Source organism: Typopeltis vanoorti, chromosome 9 (assembly GCF_054136105.1).
Source record: "Typopeltis vanoorti isolate ZY-2024b chromosome 9, IOZ_Tvanoo_1.0, whole genome shotgun sequence".
Taxonomy (NCBI): Eukaryota; Metazoa; Arthropoda; class Arachnida; order Uropygi; family Thelyphonidae; genus Typopeltis; species Typopeltis vanoorti.
Window position 1 is genome coordinate 142,521,385 of NC_143557.1, and position 18,166 is coordinate 142,539,550.

Below are 18,166 nucleotides of genomic sequence, written 5' to 3' on the forward strand. Positions count from 1 at the left end.
TCAGAAGGTTCATTGCGTTGGACAGAGAGAGAGAAAGAAAGAGAAAAGAAGAAGAAGAAAGGTCATATGAAAATGAAACACTGCTCAAAGACACGATTGATGTTTTTATAAACAACAAACGCACGCAACTACATCGACTGGAAGGAGAAAGACTATTTAAAGATGGCAAGCACAAAACCAAACAAAAAAGCCAAGATGGGTTGCTTAAGACGGAAACAGGCGATTGTGACGATTTCTTCTTCCTTCGTTCTTTTTTTACTTTTTTTTATTCATTAAAAAAACTTTAAAAAATCACTTTGTTTGCTTTTCAAGGTCCCTGAATACAATGGTTCCTTTCTTTGCTTTAAAAAAAGTCCAAGGAAGATCAACGCAGGTTGGTGATGGCATTTGTTGTCGGTGACCCTTCTCCGAGGTCACCACTTGTCGAAGCATTTCGTGAAGATCGCAAGACGGCTTCATGACGTCACTTTTCACTCTTGAGATCTCTCTTGTCCTTTTTGATGCAAAGAAAGTTTCGCCCTTCCCGCCTGGGTCCGTACCCAGTTGCACGCATCTCTGCATGCAACCTCTCCGTTTCCATGACAACCGCAGCAAACAGAGCTCGGCGGGACGATCCTAGTAATTAGTATGCCGGGGTCGCGCTGTCATCGGTGTTGTTCCCAAAAAGTCCCGATCGTGTGTCGCTCGCCGCACCGTCGAAGACAGTCGGTGCTTACACAGTGACGCAACCCACCTCCGCCAGGCCCGAAAGAGTGTTGACGGGCGAAAAGCACTCCACTGCTGGACCGGGCAGGGAAGCCCTGTCAGTGCTCAGATGGATGCCTGCACACGCTGGTTCGCGTGTGGTCTCTAATCCCCCCGGTCAACAGCGTCGAGGGTATTTGGCCCGATTGCGCGCGTTACTAAACTAGCTCCCTCTCCTCACTCACACATTAAATCTCTTTTTTTTTTTTTCTCGTTCGTGCAGTGGATGAAAGTGTTTCTGTCATTTTTTTTTTCTTTTTTCCATTCCACCCACCCACCCACCTCGGTTGCGATGATAGGAGCTAACCCAGTCCGGAGGTGGCAACCGACTTGTGATTTATGTGTCCGTACAGCACGCCAACACAGCGCGGAAATAAGTTTTGCAAACTCCTGCGTCTAGCGGGACGGTTTGGGAAGTAGCCGAGGATTAAGCTCTCGAGAGACGAAGAACCTCCCAGAATTTGAGGTAAGAAAGAATCTTTGATTTCTTAATGACACTAAAAGCTCCCTGCGTTGCGTTTAATGCTGTAGCTGCGTGATGCTGTGCAGATTGAGCATGATGACCATTCTTGCAAATCCCCTCTCTCTCTCTCTCTCTCTCTCTCTCTCTCTCTCTCTCTCTCTCTCTATCTATCTATCTATCTATCCTGTCTTTTGTGCACCAGAAACAAACAGAACATTCATCAGCGTAAAGAGTTTCTTTAATCATCGATGGACATCAAAATTAAACGAATAATTTTGATATTTGACCACCAAATATTTTGAAGTACAAGCTACGAGGTCATTTTTGGAAGTCAGTTAAAAAAAAACTGACCCCACACGGAGATGGATTTCTTTAACAGGGGTGGGAAAGGCGAACTACTTTCTCTGATAATAGTTTCCCGCAGAAAATATGTCACAATGGCATTCTGCGACGTCATTTGAGCTATTCGATGAAGTTCTTCCCGATTTTTAATACAAAATTTCTAAATTGAAACGAACTGTCTTTTTTTGTCAATTATTGGAAGGAGTTCTTGACTCTTCGTAATCAGGTTTACGGTCCTAATTAGGTTTATGGAAGGAAACAAAATCAACCTCGATCAAATCTGGTAACAATACCATCTAATACAAGAGCAGAAACCAAAGCGATATATTTCGAACGGCATAAAAAAGATCCCCAAATGGAACTCAGTGCATCTCACACTCAAGTGTTGAGTGTTTAGCATAAAGTGAATTCGTTTCATTGATGAAACTCGTCACACACGCTACCATCCATCGAAGATAATTAGAATATGAAACAGCACGCGCCTCATTCACTTTGAGCACGCATTTGCCGTTTTCTAAAACGTCGAGCGCGGTGTTTCGCCCCAGATCTCACCCACTCGCAAAATGCATTTTATTTTAAACTGTTGCCACGTCGCTACAATCCAGAAAAGTGTTTTCCTCTTAAATCCACCCACGAACTGCGGTCCCGGGGGAGGGGGAAGGGGTGACAGGAAGAGTTATCAAATGCATCCATTCTGTTAGTCACAGATCTCTCTGAACTACTTGCTCTTCCGTGTGAAGTAGCGAGTTAAAAATAACTTTCTTGACCTAGCACGAGCTCCTCTTGTCTCCCTGATGTGGCAGAAGCGAAGAATCGCAGTAAAAGGAAATTTGCGCCGATGTTAAAAACGAGGCAGGCACAGCCTTCCGATTCAGCGGGCTCTTATCGCTGTAAGACCTTATCCGTTCCGATACGCATTTCACCACGCGAAAGTACTTTGACCTTTCGCGTCATTTAGCGAGCCCAAATCCACCGGGACTAAAATATTTTAAATTATTCTTTGAATTCTTTTGACTCGTAAAATACTCAGAAGTTGATTATGGATCGCTAGTGATAAGCGTTTTTCTAGGAGGGGGGGGAGCAGATTTTGATTCGCACCCTCCTGTTCAAACTCCAACAGATTCAAGAGGTCGCAAGTAGCGAACAATTTTCCATGCAGAACAGGATTGGAATCACACGATGCAGAATGCCGTCAGATTGTGTGTGTTATTATTTTCCATTCTAGGTCATCTGCTGTTCGCAAACTGCCACCGTATAATCAAGCGAAGTAACACCCGAGTCGATCCCTCCTTCCCTTTTTGAAAGATAACATTAGCAGAAACATTTCACCACATCGGTGGTGAAATGTTTCTGCTGACATTTAGCTGAAACGAGTCTTACGGTAGCATATTTTCCAGGTCGAATTCCAGGTTCAATTTCGTTGAATGCTCGACTCTACTCAGGAAGTGCAGTCAAACTATAACCCAGATAGTTAAGCAGTCGATTTGTTCAGGAACTGCGTGTGCAAACGTATTTTACTTGGGAATGTTTCCTCTCCTTGAAAGGTCAGGTTTTGGTTTTCAAAGTTGATTTTCCGTATTTAATTTTTCAGAAACAAGTTTTACAAATGAGCAAAATACTACAATTCATGTTCATTATTTTGTATGAGCATTTGCATATAACAGTGGTCAAAGTGAAAAATCACATTGATTTTCCGTTTTCTCTCTCTTGTTTCTTGATTCAAGGTATTTAAATTGTGACTTATTGGACCGACTTTGTTAATCTTTCTCTAAACTAAATATGAAATTATTCCAGTATTCTCTGTGTCTTTTCCACACTTCTCTTTTAGCGATGCCTTTCTTTCTATTATATTCATTACTATCTTCTATTGATCTTGTTGATAACTATTTCATGAAAGCGGCCATCTTCTAATCCTAGAAATATCGTCATCCCATTATCTACGAGCTCTTTCTAGATGTTTCCCCCCCCCCCCCTTAAGCTTTCAAATGTTTTAATATTTCACAAATGTTTCACCATTCTTATTCAACTGATTCGCATATTTCTAAATCTTCTGTGTTTTTTTTTTAATTATCTGTAGAAAAAGGTACCTTAAAATGGATTCTTTGAAGCTATTTTATTCTCAACCATCTCGGAGGAAGTCGAATTGGGGAAGCGCTAACAGGAAGTAGTCAATCTCCAATCCCTCGTGTCAATAAAAAATTGTTCATTTGTTATTATCCTGATCCTGTGACCTCCTATTTTTGAGAGGGTTGCAGCTGATTTACAATATCAGGGAGATATGAAGCAAGGTGGTTTCCCATTGCCTTCTTTGCCGTAATGACTATAGCCGTGTGTGTTCACGGGACCGGTTTGCCTGTTTTGAGGGGTGAAAAACTTAAACCCGAGTTACCGGGAGAAAATCCTCCACCTCCGGATGAGACCGGCTACCTCACCTTTAGTCGAAAGAGACCAGATAATAAAGGTTCCTCACGTCATGGACACGGGAATCGAACCCAGGTCTTTCCGACCAAAGGGCTTCGTATATATACTGACTGAGCCACGAAGGCTATAGTTTTTATTCTGTGGGCTGTTATTGATCTGTGTACTCTTGTTATCTATGTGTATTTATGACAACTTTGCGTGGAAAGAATGTGTTTGCAACCTTAAAATTATTATAAACTGCATACTCGATTAGCCTTCTTCCATTTCGATTATTTAAGCATTTTAGCATTCATCTCCCATCAGCACTAGACATTCAGACTTCTTTGCTATGTTCGTTCTTTCATCGCCTTCCACAAATGCATGTACTCCAGTCACATTCTGATACCCTCCTTGAAATTTAATACTGATTTGTATTGTTCGTTCATTCCAATGAATATCATTAACTACTTCCATTTTTTTCTTTTTTCTTTCTTTAATGGATCTTTAATATCCACAATTTCTATATAAATTACATCACCGAAATGAAGACGTGTGGCCCTTCCTTTATTAATATATTCTTTTTGAGCCTTTCTTGATATTACTGCAATTTTTTGTCCTTTTTTACTTAACAATTTATTGTGATCTTTTTCGTTGTACATTCCAGCCACCAATGCTAATTAGATTCTTATGTTCCCATTTCATGTTCTTATCCTTATTCGCATTAAAAAAAAAGGTGGGGGGGAATGGTCACTACAAAACCGTAAACCGTGCATTGATCAAAAGGATACACTGCGTTACACACACGCACGCACGCACACACTACCTGTCTACGACTTCATTTATAACCGAAGGAAATAATATACTTCTTTGCATTAAATGAAGTGAGAAATCCAGAGCAATAGAGATGCCCATTAGGCATGCTTTGAGTCGCAAGAGTGGTTCTTTTTTATCCTTTATTAAATCCACTCGTAGAGTCTATTTTTGCTAAAATAATTTATCCTCCAATCTGAAATATAGTTGAAAAGAAATACTAATTGGCGATATGAGCCAAATTCTTTATTAATATGCACTTAATTCCAAATTATGCGTCCTCCTCCTTCGCGATCCACGTACTGGACCAACAGTACAAATAATCCCTTTCTCGTGTTTCCATTTTTCTAAGAAACAGCTAATTCTTCGACAACTATCATCACTGCAGTTAGAGTGGACAAAAAAGGATTTTAACTTACAACCAAATGTACGATTGCTTAGTTAACAAATCATTTTTATATATTGTCACATTAAGTGACGCATCTTTTCTAGTCTACGACAACATGGCTAAATGTAAATAACTTAAAAACAACTTCGGTATTACTTAAGCTGGATTTTAAAAAAGACTGTATTAAAATCCATATTCCTATTGAGTTGTAATTCTCTTGCAATGTTTGTTAAGAGTTACTGGGCTAAGCATCGCATCATTCGTTCATTTTTTACCTAACTAATATTTAACTGATTTCTATTCCCGTCATCTTAACTTATAGTACACCGTTATTGTTATGATCTTCGTGTCTTAATTTTTATAGACTTTTGCGGGTACAGTGATTATCTGAAGAAAAAAGTTTACTTGTTTAACATTTCATGTAAGCCCTGCATTTGTCCTCTTTCAGCACTTTCGTGGATCCAAAAATCGGAACACGATATGAAAAGATGGCCCACTTTCCAAATTCTAGTTATGAACCTAACTCGCACTCCGTTGGTCTGTACTCGAGAATCCTAACATACTTTCTAAGCATCTTTTGTGGGGAAAAAAAGCATACAAATACACTTTTTTGTATTGACAACCCCCCCAAGTAAAAGTGACGCTTCTTTTCCATGGACGAGAAAGGAGCGAGCTGCCCACTTGATTCACGTGACTCAGTCTAACACTTACATCGCTTCGATTACAAACAAAGCGTTCTTTAATCTGCTCTCTGTTCAGCTTTCATAAATAGTAAGTAGATTTTAGTTAAATTTATCGCTTTAAAGTAGGTTTGAACATTTTAAAGTAGATTTTTTTCTACTTGCCTTTTGTAGATTTTTTCTGCTTTTTATGGGAGGAACAGCGAGCAGTCTTGCATTATCTGCGTAACTGGACTTTTAACGATGTCAGAGATAGACAAACCGACTCTTGATGTCATTTTCTAACATGCTGAGAAACTACTGAAAACCAGGCATCTTTCTCCTGTGTAGTCTGCAATATTTGCTTTATACTCTGCACTGGCTGGAAAAATACAGAAAACTTCTTACACTGTGGAGTCACACAAGCATTAAACACAAATGGATGTAGAAAACAGTTTCGCAAACATAAATGCTAGCTAACCGGTGAAATATATATATATATATATATACAGTATATATATATATATATTTTTTTTTTAATTAAGGAAAGCTGTAAATCTGTGTAGCTATTATTAACATCCGAAGAAAATACATATGAAAAAGAACTAGGAGGGTTAAAAAGAGTATGAATAAGAAAATGAAAAGAGAAGGCAGAGTAGACCTGAAAACAGGATATTGGATGGATAATGAGACCGGAACAGACCAAGATGGTCTACAACCGTAATTAGCGTTATGATGATGAATAAGAAAACGTAAAGCATGTTGATGTATTACTCTAATACACATTAATCGGAGGGATCGATTCTAGGGCTGTGCATGTCCTTATGCTACTTTTCCGTTCACTTTCAAATACGATCCACATTTTTGCTAATGATAGCAACTCCGCTCGTCTTACTCTTTTCACAAACCTTGCACTGCACAAATAAACAAAATTCAAGAATATTTATCACCGTCCCACTTAAATACGTCTCTCTCTCCGTACCATTCTCCAGTGGAAGAAGATGACCCAGTTAACTTTAATGCCACCAAAAACTCCGTCCTATCTTATTACTCGGAAAAAAGTAAAGAATTATATTCACACTTGTGCGTGCGTACGTGCGTGCGTGCGTGCGTGTGTGTGTGTGTACTTTGATAATTCCCAGATCTCTGAATACGATAATATTTCCCTTAGATTTAAATAACTTCAGCCTTTTGTATCAATGGCATATACTTAAGAGTATATGCCATTGAGTCTTAAGTATAATGTTTAATTTACCAGATATTTCGGTCTGAATATTATAGACCATCTTCAGTGGCTACATAGGAATAGTTTTAAAAAACAAAGTGGAATACGAACAATTGATCAGTCATACATAGAACGTGCCGCGTGATGTCATATGAATCGCTAAGTATTAAAAGAGTAAACATTTTAAAGTCATAATTAAAGATATTCAGAAATTCATGTAATAATCTTAAATAACATTAGACTAATATAGGAAATTTCTAAAAAGAAATTAATGTGTTATCCTGATTAAACTTTCCCAAATTTTTGATATAGATATACAGTCATTACGATTCAAGTTAGGACATTGAAGTAAGGCCTCCACACTTTCTTTAAATAAACGTTCAAGTGACATCTGTGTAGGAGGAGAGTCTTGGATCAAAGGATGTTGTGGCTTGTTTCTAATCCACGCTGAGCTAATCCAGATTTCTCGGGTTTGTTGTGTTGAATTGATGATTGATGCTCTTGAATTCTTTTTTCTATAGAACGTCCAGTTTGTAGGAAAGATTACAATTACAAGGAACTTGATACACACCAGGTAGAGACATGGTTAAGCGTTTATCTTTAGATGAAGGAAAATGGGTGAATAATTTGTTAATAGGTGTATAAGTGGCTGTTAAATCATATTTCTTCAGAATTCTTGAAATTGGTTCTGAAATCCCGAGAGCATCAATCATCAATCCATCATTCAAGAGCATCAATCATCAATTCAACACAACAAACCCGAGAAATCTGGATTAGCTCAGCGTGGATTAGAAACAAGCCACAACATCCTTTGGTCCAAGACTCTCCTCCTACACAGATGTCGCTTGAACGTTTATTTAAAGAAAGTGTGGAGGCCTTACTTCAACGTCCTACTTGAATCGTAATGACTGTATATCTGTAACAAAAATTTGGGAAAGTTTAATCAGGATAACACATTAATTTTTTTTCTTGTAAATTTCCTATATTAGTCTAATTTTATTTAAGATTATTACATGAATTTCTGAATATCTTTAATTATGACTTTAAAATGTTTACTCTTCTAATACTTAGCGATATGACATCACACGACGCGTTCTATGTATGAATGATCAATTGTTCGTATTCCACTTTTTTTTTTTTCTTTTTTTGTTTTTTTTAAACTATCCCTATGTAGCCACTGAAGATGGTCTGTAATATTCAGACCGAAATATTTGGCAAATTAAACATTATTCTTGTTTCTAACGTGTATATATTTCTAATCATTATGTCACAAGTATCGTTAAAAAAATCAAATCCTTAATTTTAATCAGTTAAAAATATACATTTCGAGTTGGTTCGGGGAAATATTAACCTGATTTTATTACCAAGACTGTATGTGATAGAAACACTTTTCTGGTATAACAAACACGAAAGTGCGTATGTTTACGAGGCGCCAATAAAACGTCAGAGTGATTCTTAGTTTATTATTGTCTAGGACACAAAACAGTGTTTGTCTTGATTTTCTTCTTTAAAAGCAATGAAAAATTCAATGGAAACAGCAAATTCAGCCTTTCTTGGTTTTTTTTTTTTTTTTTTTTTTTTTTTTGCGTATAAGGAGTGTGTTTTCAACTACACGGATTTTGAAATTGAGTCAGCTTCTAACCATTCCCTCTTCCCCATATCTGTCTTCATGACATTACTTTTCATCAAAATTTATTTTTTATATTTTTTGAATCTTCACGTGCAGGATAAGTTGATTTTTTGGTCGCCTAATCAATGCAATTATAATGAAAGTTTGCGAATGCACTGATTAGGCTTAGAATATATTTTATGTGTGATTCCCGCCCACGAAAACTTATAATAAACCTATAGTACATTTTGTATACCGAGGGTGGACTAAGTTTTTTTTTCTAATTTTTTGTATCAATTTTATATATTTTTTGAAATTTTTATTATTTATTTTTATTAGTCCGGAAATCCTGCTCTAGAAACCAAACATGGAACTTTTTCAAGCGACTTCAAGCTTCCACTAAGACGGGAGGTGATCTCACACCGGGCAATGAAATTTATCTTCCACCTAAAGACAAATGATCCCATGCCCACGGCGAGATTCGAATCTGAGACTTCTTGATTGGAGAGAACCGGTATGGCCGGCTGCTATATAATATTGCATATATACACACCCATGGAATTGGAGGAATACGATGCTCCCAAGTCTCAGTGCAACTGTGTCCGGGTGAAATGCATGCAAGAAGGGAACCGATGGACTTGGAAAGAGGCATTGTGATAGGATGCCATGTTGCAGGCGGGTCATTTGGGCAAATTATTAACAAACTGAGCCATCCTAGGCCAACAATCCGTGATACGATACTGAGATGGAAGTGCGGAGTCAACTGTAGGTGCTACCCGCAATGAACGACTCACCCAACGTGACCGCAGGGTGCTAGGAAGGAAAATACGTAAAAACTGCCATTCGTCGGCCGACACGTTCCATGCGGAGTTCCAGATATCGACTGGAACATGAATCTGCACAAAAACATTCAGAATCGAGGGATCACAAGATGGGTTTCCGTGGTGGGACCGTAATATGCAAGCCTTACATTACTCACACCAACATGCAGCGTCGTCTTCAGTGGTGCAAAGAGCTCGTGTACAGTGGGACGTGGAAACTTGGAAAGCTGTGTTATGAAGCGACGAATCACGTTAAACCCTCTACCGAGCAGGAGTGTGGTTGTGGTGGATGGTCAGCGAACCAGAGTGCGTAAGACCAACTATGAAATTCGGAGGTGTGACGGTGTGGTCCTGTTTTACCTGGCTTGGCCTCGGACCTCTGCGGTGTCACGAATATTGAAATCCGAGAGATATCCGAACATTCTGTGGAAAATGCAATGCTTCCTACTGTGAGCGCTGCTCTTTCAGCAAGACAATGCAGCGTGTCACAAGGCTGCTGCTGTTAACTGAGTGGTTTGTGGCCTTGAACGTCACCACATTTAACTCGCCTCAACAGAGCCTTGATCTCATCTGTGGGATGAAGCAGAGCGTCGGGTGAGGTCAAGGAACGTCCGCCACTACAACAATTCAGGACCTCATTACATACCTACAGTAAGAATGGTCCAAAATTCTAATTGATCGCTATCGCATGTGGAAAGTATGCCCGTAGGATTTTTGCAGTCATCGCAGCGAAAGGCAGTCCTACACCTTATGAAGGTGAGCGTTATGGCTGTCTGTTCCTCACATTATGATGTCCGTTATCTTCTTTCCAACTAGTATATATACCTCGATTAACGAAAAGGTTGCATCATCATCATCATCATGCCTATCAAGGATTTAGACCTAGCGTGACTTGTTCCGTCCTTAGAAGTCATCGTTGAATCGTTTAAGAGGACATCCTGGTTTTCTTTTTCCTAATATATTTAAGGCTTGTTTTGGTAATCTTTCTGTTTTCATTCTTTGAACGTGTTCCATCCATTCATGTTTATATTTTTTTGATTTTTTCTATTACTGATTCCTGGTTTCATTCTTTCATAATTTCTTCGTTTCGTTTGTGATTAAATCCAGTGGTGGCGAGCCTTTTTATGTGTGCGTGCCAAAAATTTACCAATCGAGTTGCTGACGTGCCAAGCAGTTTTAAATAGGGGAAAAATTAAGTGAAAATTAATCTAACTTAATTAATTTATTTATTTATAAATTTATAATATATCTATTTATTTATAATATTTTATAAATAATTATTTAGAATTTTATAAATATTTTATTTTGTTTATAATATATAAATTTATAAATAATATTATAAATTTATTTATATATAAATTTATAATATTATTCAGTATAAAATTGATTATTGTATTATTAAATTGATTTTAATTCGAAAGAAAAATGGTAGTGAGAAAAATATTTATGCATTGTAACTCACCACAGAAGTCAGTGGAGCAGGGGAAGCAGCAGAAGGATGTCAACTGTCAGCGAAACGCTTACCGTATTTACTCGAATATAACTTGCCTTCGCTTATAACTGGCACCCCTGATTTTACTTTACGAAAAAAGACATTAAAAAGTTTTGCATATACCTCGCACACGAAAAATGTTTGAACATATTCACTTCGAGGCAATAGTAACTCGCTCCCCGCGGTTAACAACACGCCCTCCCCAACAGCCATTATATACTGCAGATGCAAGAAAACAAGTAGTTTTATTGTATCCCTGAATAAGGTACAGAGCCTTTTGCAATCTGTGTAATATATTTCTCAACAAATAGTTCAATTACAGACAGCTGTAATAAAAACGGAGCTAACTAATGAATGACATGTCCTCCTCTCACAGAAACTATGCTGTATAGACTCAAGCAAAGCCATATGTTGCACTGGAAACACAGTATCTAACTAAAAACTATCGTCCAATTTTTCAATTACATGAAATAAGTGTTTGTTTTATTGCATTTGAAATTGTCGATGTCATTATGACGGATCACAAAGCTAACTTCAAATAAAATTTTACCACCCATTGAAATATGCCATATAATGGGTGTGTGAGTTAGTCTGCCACTATAAACAAGCAGCAATAAAATTCGACCCAAGGGTTGAAACTTTGCGTGAGTTGAGCCGGCCGGTAGTGAGAAGTTCTGTCGGAATGACCCCCCCCCCCCCTTGGTGAATGTCTTAAAAGTAAGGAATATATAGTGAATATTGTTATGACAGTTTCAGATGTTATGGAATTCGGTTGAAGAGAATTAGCATTTCAACTCAAGAATTGTCGGTTTACCTTTGTCTTTAGGTAGCACGATCTTTTGTTAATACCGCTCCAATCATATGCACATCTTCATAGTTGCTCTCTGGTGTAAAACAAAATTTTACTTGTACGTATTGTAACAATTGAAAAAAAAGGTGAATAATTTATAAGCGTATAAATGGATATCACCTGTAAATCGTTGACGTGCCAGCAAAATTCTCGGGCGTGCCACCTCTGGCAAGCGTGCCATAGGTTCGCCATCTAGGAAATAGAGTATACTTTGCAGTTTTTCTCATAAACTTCATTTCTGCTATTATTAATCTATGTTTGTCTTTTTGTTTTACTGTCCAGATTTTACTTCCATACATTAGGACTGGTAGGGCTAATGTGTTGTATACTTTTAGTCTGGTGTGTTTTTGAACTAGGTTTGGTTTAAATATAAAGTTAATTACACCTGTTATTTTTAAATATTTCGCAATTTTTAGGTTTGGATTTTTTTCATTTTCATAAGTGATCAGTTTTTGATTTTTCTGTTGATATTATTATTTCATAATCTTTGGCTATCTCATTTAGATCTAAAATAGCTTTCTGTAAGTTATCTTCAGAATTTGTAATTATTATTTGGTCGTCGGCAAAAAGGAGTGTTTAAGTTCAAAGTGGGAGAAAGTTTAATTCCTTGATGGAAATTTTTATTCCCTTTTATTATTATTTCATTTAGGTAAATGTTAAAAAGTGTTGTTGAGAGGGGGACATCCTTGTCGAACCCCTTGGTTTATCTCTCTCGTATATGATAGCTCATGACGAAGAGGATGCGTTCCACGAAATTACTTTGTTAAGCGAAACTTCCTCCTCAGAGGTAAAAATACTATGGCCATAATAAGGATACGTTCGTACGTAAAGAAAATGAAAGACCTTTTTGAAAAAAGAAAAGCTTTATTAAATAAAAAGTCAATATTACTTCCTTTTGTTTTTCTGGAAACTTATTCGCATCTTCAACATCTTCACTTGCAGCTTCTCCTGATAATTTTACACAATGAATTCTGGCCCGTTTTTTAAATTTCTCAAACCAACCACGATAAGTCGCAAAAATTTCCTCAATTTCTTCAGTTTGTTTAGATTTCAGGCGATTAAACAAAAATAATGCTTTTTCTCGAATCATCATTTGAGTTAAAGGCATATGACGTTGTGACATGTCATCTATCCATAACATTTTCTCCATTTTTTCTAAAATTGGAATCCTTAAGCGAGTTAATTTTGCTGCTGTAACATCTGTACAATTCTGAGCAGACTGTTTTATTTTTTCTGGTTGACTAAATATGGGTGTTAAAGTTGACTGCGCTAATCCTGCGGAATGTGCCACATCGGATTTTCTTTCAACACGGATTGTACGATATTTAATTTAGTTTCTAAAGAAATTGATTTGCTTTTCCTTGATTCTGACATTTTAACTAAATATTAATATTTACATAAGCTACAATAATGCTATCAGAGAACATTCGTCATTTATTGCAATGTACCACTGAAACACACACCGTACGAAGTGTAAGCAACGACTAAATTACGCGGATGACGCGCGAAATTGTTAAAACAGACACAGCTTGGGAGTACGTGAAGAGTCCGCCGTCGTTCGCCAATCGGATCATTGCCGGGCGTTGACCTCAAAATTTTAATATTTTTACGTAAAATGGGGCTTGAAATTTCGTTATATCGAGGCTTCGTTACCAGAGGTAATGTTAACCGAGGTATGGCTGTATACTACTGGAATTCTTCTGATCCGTTTACTGGAATGGATTTCTCTTCCTCGCACACGAGCCATGCGTTGGGCTCAATATCCGCTTGTAACCAATATACAGGGTGTTTCAAAAAGAATGTCCCGATTCGAAAATTGTATATCTCATCTCTGCAACCACGAACCACAAATGAATGCGACTTGTACCACGTGAACGGCCCAGAGTCTGATATGACGACCGCTAGTCTTTAGGCCTTACTTCATGCTTGGTAATTTATTTTGTAACTGTACCACATTTTCATTATTTGAAATCGGGTCATTCTCTTCGAAACACCCCCGTATATATTAAAATAAAGATGGTGTTCGTGCATCAAGCTGTGTTTAATATTCTCCAATAAACTGCAGCGCATATTAAATTACAGAGTAATTAAATCGCAAGTGTCTCGAAGGGAGGGAGGGAGGGAGGGATTAATACACATCTGCAAGCGTCGTTTGAATTTCCACTCGAATTCTTCTGAACCGCTTACTGAAATGGATTTCTCTTCCTTACACACGAGCCATGTGTTGGGCTCAATATTCACTTGTAACCGATATAGCTAAGTTACTGTCCCATTGCGATGAATTGATAAACACAAGTGGTTTCCTTTAAACGATGTATGGAATTCAATTTTATTCATACCAAATTTTTTATGCATTTTTTGCTATATTTTCGTATTGCTTTGACTGATCTCCCTTTCCTGTTTCACTCTTTTCACTTTTTTTTTTTTTTTTAAATTTTGTAACAGTATAATGTGAAGAAATATGTAACGCCAGAATGGGTGTTGTCTCGAGAAATCACATTATTGAAATTTATATAATTAACTAAAACTGTTTTGAAATATGAGAAAGATTTCGTTTATAAAATACTTGCTTAGTTGTTTTATGTGGTACCTGCTCAGTACTAAAAAAAAAAAAAAAAAAAAATCACAAAAGTGACAACAGTGGCGGCTCGTGGCTTGAAATCGTGGGGGTGCTGCAACTTTCGAAATATACATGCACACTGTAAGTACAGTGCATACGTGTTTGGATAAAATATCAAAATTTTGGTAAAAATTAAACAGGAAAATATATTGTTTATTATCGATAAAATTATACAGTTTGGTATAATTAAAAATTACTTTCAAAGTAAAATCCATTATCATAACCCCAGTAATGTTCTAAAATAAAAACTATAACAAATGTTATGTCTCTAATTGTAATGTCCAAATATTTAAAGAGACGGAGTAAACACGATAAGCACTACGAACACTCTACTACTGGCGCAAATTGCATTTAAACAACAGTGGAACTGTGCGACGGACAGTGCCGCATTACGCTAATAGCTCGCATCTCACTATGACGTGCATATGCTTGCGCGCGTAGCAATATGACACTGTGGTAAACCCAGTGCCGCTAGCGTCATTCGCCCTCCTGAGTGCTACAAGATGGATTTTTATTATTTTTTATACAAAATAAGAGAATTGTATAGGATTGGGGATGATAAAATTAAATATTACAAGCAAATTAATTGATAAATATATTTATTAATTAATAAATATATTTATATATCGAGAAAAATTGGGGGTGCTGCATTTCCGCTGTTCCTATGCACGAGCCTCCCCTGTTCCTTAACTTACTTCCAAGATTTAACACAACCTCCCCGTATAAAATACCGAAATGCAGCAGTGGAGAAGACTATTCTAAAAGAATTATCGGTCTGTTATGAGATTACAAATCCTCATGAAGAACTCACGATACCAAAGTGCACCCCGGATAGAGGCTCGGATGAGCCCAGAGGAATCTTGCCGTAGAAAACACGGACACTTTTTCAAGCCCCTTCAACAAGTAGGGTGGTCCTTTCATGCTGATAAACATAATCGACCACCCAAAAGACATTCATACACATCCAGGCGACAGCCGGATTAGAACCCACGACATCTGAGTTAGAGCGCAATGCCTCTACCATGCCAGCTAACTAGACCTGGCTTTTTTTTTTTTTTTTTTTTTTTTTGACTGCTACTCGACAGTGATATTTTAATTTTTTTTTTTTATATAATCCGAAAATTCTCCTCAAATATGAACATTTTTAAGCCACTTCAGGCCTCCAAATAAGCCGGAAGGAAATGAAACTCATCTCCTACCTAAAAGCATTTCCAAACAGTCAACGCTGCAAGATTTGACCCCCGCAGCAGGTCGGTTGGAGAGAAAGTACGCTAACCACTCGGCCGTATTTTTTTATTAAATGTAACCCTAGCTACTGAAAGGAAACAAATATAGAAATTATACAGAAGAAAAAAAAAACTTGCAGAAAAGGGTGAAAGGTGAAAAATGAATTTAACAAGAGGTGAGTCATTCACGGTTAGGTTAAAAAAGCAAAATAAACCGACTGTTCAACTTCGTGCTCTGCACCGAGACTATTATTTAACTGCCTCCGAGAGATTGATAACGAGCATGTTTTTATTGGAGTTTTGGCGATGTGGCGTTATGTGTAATTATTGAATTATATTATGTGTATGGCGATGTCGCACTTCGGTGTTGTGTGTAATTATTGAACTTACCAACAGCTATCTTCGCTGACATAACATTTTAATAAAAGTAGTCTGCCTACTTCGAACCCTCAGAGCGAAGGGAGTGCTGCCAACAATGAACAGCTGTACTGTATTTACTGCATCATGCCGACGTGAATTTGAATTTTTCGACCAGCTTTGAAACTTCATCAGATATCTATAGAAGCGTATTTGAAGGGAATTCGGTAATATAATTAGGGTGTCATGCTGGCTCACCCTAAATGTCTCGTTTTTTTTTTAAGACTTCGCTCAGAGCACTTTGTTTGTGTTGACTACATCATCTCGATCTGTTTGCTGCATTTATTTTTTATTTATTTATTTTTTTAATCACTGCGAGTACTTTTTTGAACTCTGACCTTTGTCGAGGAAACCTCAACTGGGCGGTCTACGTCTCTGTAAGTTTTATCTTTGATATCTTCCGAAAGTGGGTCATCTGACTCGTCCTGTCCGTGTAGGCCGTGAGAAGAGCTCGAAAATATGACGATGAAGAAATCACACCATGAAATGGGTTGGTCTAACCGCGCCGAAAGCAGCGTTTAAAACATCGGCATAAGCGTACAATTCACTTCAGATTGGGAAGAGAATTAAGAAGCAATCCCTTCCTAATGAAGACAACATTTTCTAGTCTCCAAATTTAAGCTCGATTCATTGTTAGGTTGTCTCTTATTCCAGTTTCTTCCTTAGGAAAACTGCATTGCATCCCTTTATTAATTCATTCAGTTTGTTTTGCGTTTTCGAAAGCAAAGACAAACGACAAAGGCGAGACGATGAAAGTGTAAAAGCAAAATGCTTATCTAAAGATAACGACGATCGTACGGATGAAGAGGACTGCTGAGGGGAGGCGATATGAGAAGACGCGAACCGTCCCACTGACTCAGAAAGGGTCACGCACAATCTGGAACGGAGGCAGCGGAAAAGATAAACAGAATGCTACACTTTCATAAACAATGGGAAGGAAACAAACACAGCAAACCAGATGGCTGAGGTTCTTTGGGGGACTGACGTCTTTGCAAGGGGTGAAACCATCTTCCCCGAAATCAGTCGGTTTGAATTTTGTCTTAAAAATAAACTGCCTCTTTCTTGATTGATCCACAATTGGATAAGCGATGGCGTGAGAACAAATATATTGCTTGGCATGGGGGATTCGTGACATTTCTCGGAAGAGATGTCTTTTGTGAAACTGGTCAAGTTCGGAAGGACGTTTTAATGATTTTAAGTGCTGAATCTGTATATGAGTAGAGATTTTTCTTCCATTGAGCAGTCTCTGACACAAAAAAAGCGTGTTGGATAATTAAATATTCAGTCACATTATTTCATAATCTCAGTGTGAAAATTTGCGTTGCAGTTAATTTTCAATCAGGATTCTGATATGATGTTCAAGATTTCAGTAAAAAGATTTTTCTGAAAGATCCGCAATCTCACTAGTTACAGAATCAGACTTGAACATTTCTTCCGTTTGTGAGGCAATAAATTTCTCTCTCTCTCTCTCTCTCTCTCTCTCTCTCTCTTTCTCCCTCCCTCTCTCTCTCTCTCTCTCTCTCTCTCTGAATCAGAACGAGGAAATTGACGCAAGATATCCGAAGCCATGTTTTCAGGAAATCAAAAGAAGATCCTACGTGGAATGAATGCACAGCTTCGAGGCGGCAAGTTGTTAATTCCGTAATGGGAATGCAATTTTATTTGCAGAGCCAAACCTTGTATATGTTGTCCAATCCAATTAAAATAAGTTGCGAATTTAAGAGTGTCATCACTTTTAAATCGCCACATATTTGTCGCCTTTTATGTTTGTGGCTTGCATTCATCCGAGAAGAAACGCATCCTATTACTTTCTTGCACTTATTCCATATAAACAGATGCCCTCCGGATGGATATTTCCAATGTGTGGAACTGGTTTGAGAATTAATTGGGGACAATCAATGCATAGTTTCCGGGAGAGCAGCGTGCGCAAGAAAGGAAGGGAGTTGCCGTATATGAATTACTGCCGAAGTAATGCCGGTTGTGAGATAATGTGCGCCAACTTCATGTGTTCTTCTATCCGGTTCGTCTGTTTTACTGATGAAAAGACTTAGTTTTCGGAAGGCAAAGACATCCACCTCTTTGAAACCAGCTAACTCACCA

At 37.8% G+C, this 18,166-nt stretch overlaps 1 protein-coding gene across 1 annotated transcript in view; it reads left to right on the top strand.

Moving 5' to 3' along the window:
* The first annotated feature begins 742 nt into the window (after nt 1-742).
* LOC150103642 (forkhead box protein F1-like) overlaps nt 743-18,166 on the top strand; it is a 107,389-nt gene continuing 89,965 nt past the window's right edge. Inside the window, exon 1 of the mRNA XM_090397714.1 lies at nt 743-1,210. The gene's annotated coding sequence lies outside the window, so the exon portion shown is untranslated. The remainder of the gene's footprint in view (nt 1,211-18,166) is intronic.